The sequence below is a fragment of the Gossypium arboreum genome, chromosome 3 (genome assembly GCF_025698485.1).
Source record: "Gossypium arboreum isolate Shixiya-1 chromosome 3, ASM2569848v2, whole genome shotgun sequence".
Classification (NCBI taxonomy): Eukaryota; Viridiplantae; Streptophyta; class Magnoliopsida; order Malvales; family Malvaceae; genus Gossypium; species Gossypium arboreum.
The window spans coordinates 28934355-28938799 of NC_069072.1; the positions used below are offsets into that span (position 1 = coordinate 28934355).

Consider the following 4445-nt stretch of genomic DNA (forward strand, 5'->3'; position numbering starts at 1 on the left):
TACCTTGTGGTCATTTGAAAATCAACTTGGCGAGCTGTCCAATCTGAGTTTCGAGCCTCTGGATTGATGCTTGTTGATTTTTGAGTGCTGTCTCGGTGTTCTGAAAACGAGTTTCTGATACTGAGAAGAATTTTGTTAGCATCTCTTTAAGGTTCGACTTTTTCTCTTGTTGGTAGGGCGGTTGTTGGAAACCCGGAGGATGTTGTGGCCTTTGATTTCCTTGACCGCCCTACGAGAAATTGGGATGGTTCCTCCCACCTACATTATAAGTGTTACTATACGGGTTATTTTGGGGTCTAGAGTTATTGTTACCCATATATTGGACTTGTTCCTCCTCAATGCTAGGGTTGAAGGGTTGATATTCTATGTATGCTCCTCTTCCATTCGAATCGTACCTCATCACTGGATGTACCTGGGTAGAACCAGACAAACCGTCAATCTTTTTATTTAAGAGTTCTATTTGGTTAGATAGCATGGTAACCATGTCGAGGTTGAAAACACCGGCTGCTTTCGTCGACTTTGTTCTCATAACTTGCCACTGATAGTTATTCAGTGACATCCCTTCAATAAATTCGTAAGCCGCCTCAGGTGTCTTATTATTGATAGTTCCTCCGTAATTGCATCAATCATCTGTCGAGTCAAAGGATTCGAGCCATTATGAAACGTTTGAACACAGAGCAAAGCGGTAACCCATGGTGAGGGCACCTTCTCAAAAGGTCATTGTATCTCTCCCATGCATCGTAAAGTGTTTCTAAATCCATCTGCACAAAAGAAGAGATATCATTATGTAATTTGGATGTTTTAGCCGGCGAAAAATATTTTAATAAAAACTTTTCAGTCATTTGTTCCCAAGTAGTGATTGACCCTCGTGGTAACGAGTTCAACAATTGTTTAGCTTTATTCCTTAACAAAAAGGGAAACAACTGAAGGCGAATGGCGTCATCAGAAATGCCATTAATTTTAAAGATATCTCAAAATTCTAATAAATTTTACAAGTGAGCGTTGGGATCCTCGTCCTGCAAACCATCAAACTGAAAAAACTGTTGTATCATTTGAATTGTGTTAGGTTTCAGTTCAAAATTATTTTCAGCAATAGCAGGTCTACCTGTACTTGACTCAGTTCCTGTTAAATTAGGTTTAGCATAATCATACATAGTGCGTGGAGTAGGATTCTGATTTACTGGATCAGCAGCAATCGCAGGAGGTAACAGATTTTCTTGGTTTTTAGTCATCTCCTCAGTTGTGGTTAAAGTATTGTCCTCTTGCTCGTCCGCTACGTATCTTAGGCTTCGCTTTATTTCTCTCCGATTTCTACGAATTATGCGGTCGATCTCACCGTCAAAAAGTAGTGGTCCTAGCGGGTTTCTTCTGGTCATAAACTAGAAAAGCCTGTCAGAATAAAATAAATGAAGAATTAGAAAAGAAAATAAAAATTTAAATTGCAATAAAAGTAAAATGGCTAAAGTAATAAAAATGAGTGTTCCTAATATCCTAGTTCCCCGGAAATGGTGCCAAAAACTTGATGCGTGATATTCGTAACAGGTTTTAAAGATTTATAAATGAAACATTCTTGAGTTTAACTTATTATCACGATTAAGGCAAGTGTACCTATCGAACAGTAGTATAGTTCAGCAAGACCGGATTGTCGAACCCAAAGGAACTACGAGTACTAGTATTTACTTCTTTTTTATTATCTAGCCTAAAATTTAAGAGGTTTGGTTGTCTAAATTAATTACTAACTAAGAATGCACAGAAAGAAAAAAATTGGGAAATTACTTTTGGGAAATTTCGATTGATTGAGACAATACCTAAGGACAAATCCACCTAGACTTCACTTGTTATTTGACTCTGAATCAGACGATTTATTCATTTAACTTGATCCGTAGAAATCCCTAAGTTATATTATTATCTCTCTCGAGACTAATAACGTCTAACCCTAGGTTGAATAATTGAAATCTCTTTCTAATTAATACCCTAGAATTGCATTAACTCGATCTATGGATTCCCTTATTAGGTTTCGCCCTAATCCGGCAAAATCTTGTCACCCTATCTCTAGGAGAGTAATCAACTCCGCTTAATTATGACAAATTTAATATTAGACAGGGTCTATTCCTCCTTTGAATAAGAGCTTAACTTGAATCAATATCCTGGAATATCAAAACAAGAATTAAGAACACATAATTAAGAACAAGTCAAATATTTATCATACAATTTAGATAATAATAACAAGATCTGTCTTAGGTTACATTCCCCTTAGGTATTTAGGGGTTTAGTTCATACTTATGAAAGAAAACATCTCAAAAGCATAAAGATAACAAAACATTTCCTGAAGGAACTTGAAGGGAGATCTCCAGTCTTGATGATGAATCTGACTCTTGAGATGGATCAATCGGCTTTCCTTGAGTAATTCCTTGCTTCCTACTTTGCATCCCCCTCCTAAGTGCCTCCTCAAGTGTTTAAATAGGCTTTTGAATGCCTAAGAGCCCTAAAAATTGGCCTTTTCCGAATAGGACTAAACTTGGGCTCGGTAGGGACACGCCCCTTGTGACACGCTCGTGTGCGACTACTCTAGCCCGTGGTCAAGGCTGTTAAATAGGCATGGGCGTGTGGTCTACCCGTGTAAGTCGTGCTTCGATCCTGCCAAATTGACACGGCCATGTGACACTCCCGTGTGAGGAAGTCCAGGCCGTGTTGTTTTCCCATGTGGGTTTATTTTCTCCGTTTTTAGCCCGTTTCTCTCTCTTTTTACTCTCTTATGCTCACCTAAGTATAAAACATGAAATTAAAGGATTAGAAGCATCGAATTCACCAAATCTAAGGAGAAATCATCCGTAAATGCGCTAAGCATAGGATAAAAATATGTATAAATTACAGTTTATCATTGTTTCCAATTGAGTTGTAACCTCTTAATCTTCTTCCTTATTTGTGTTTATTTTCTTCTTAGCTTGCATAGAATCATGCACTTCACTTTCGATTGGCTACAATTCTGCTTTTCACCATTCTGGGGATTTCATCCAATAATTAAGGCAATTTCAGTTTTCTTCTTCTCTTATGATATTCTGCTTATACTATGATTATATCTGTTTGTACATTGAGGAAAATATACATATTAAGTGTGGGGAGATTATTTATATAATTATTATAAAATCCCTGAATTATTTATTGTGTTTAAGTAATTTTCTCATACTTCCATTAGAATGATTTTTTGTCAATTTGAGATTTTTTTTTGTTGATGTGTTTTGGATTGATTTTTAAATATTTGTGCATTAGTTGATTTAAACTTTAAGACATTAGAGAATCAAGTATGATAAGTTTATTTTCAGAATTAAAAATTTAGGTTGTTTCCCTGAATTAAGGTATTATCTTAAAGTTTTAAATTTGCAAGTTTGACATCAAAAACCATGAATTTTTGTGAGATTTTGAGCCTTTAGAGCATACATTTATCTTGCTTATTTTATTATTGGTTATGAGTGTGTCAATTTGATTTTTTATTCTAGAACTTGCTTCGATTATACATGTCGAGACCACACATTTGATTTGATATACTGAGATGATAAAGGCACTTAGGTTTTAACCCACTTGTCCCATAAAAAGCTTACCTTTGTAATTAACCCTTAGTGAACCCTGTTGAGCCTAACGCACCTTTTCTTGATTTTCCTATTAATGTTAACCCATAACTCAAATTTTTGTTGAGACTTTTTCCCGTTTTATTAACTCCCTTTCTGTCGAGATTTGATTTGGTTAGTTGCCTAACTATACTTTTTTGTTTGATTCGCTGAATTATTTCTTATTGTTCCAAAAAAAAGATTGAAAAAAAATTGTTTATTAATTAGTCTTATTGACTGAGCTTGAACAATTAAATTCACATTTTGAAAAGAAGCTCATTTTATTATTCTTGAATAGTTCTTAATTCAGCATTTGATTATTTTTTCTAAATTGGTAATTTATCAATTCGATTTCGATTTTAACAAACTTTTTCAGCCTTTCTCTACACCCTTAACCTAAGCCCTACTACAACCTCTTAAAGACCTTTTGATTTGTGTATCATATCATTTTATAGTGGTGGAGATTTGATTTTTATGCAAGCCTATGGTAATGACTTTTCTTGTTTGACTATTGAGTGCTTATTCTTGAACCAAAACACTTTGAGTGAATCTTTAGTGAGGATGTCGATTCTTGTCGATTTTGAAATAAAGGTAATTACTTAAATAAAGGGGAAATACCTATGTTTTCGTACTTTAAAATTTTTTTACTTAGATTGCTTGAATCTTTAGTGCTCTTTTAGTTGAATTTTCAATGCATGATTATTTGTGAATTATTTGAGACATTATTGATGAGAATTATAAGTTGAGAAAGATTAATTTTGATGAAAGTTGAGGATTTTGCTTTAGGATAAGCAAACGCTTAAGTGTGGGGATATTTGATAAGCTATAAAAGTAACATAT

At 34.6% G+C, this 4445-nt stretch overlaps 1 non-coding gene across 1 annotated transcript; it reads left to right on the plus strand.

The window, feature by feature from the left end:
- The first annotated feature begins 687 nt into the window (after nt 1–687).
- LOC128291238 (small nucleolar RNA R71) lies at nt 688–793 on the plus strand. The gene has a single exon (XR_008281014.1). It is a non-coding gene; the product is annotated as a small nucleolar RNA R71 (small nucleolar RNA).
- The last annotated feature ends 3652 nt before the right edge of the window (nt 794–4445 follow it).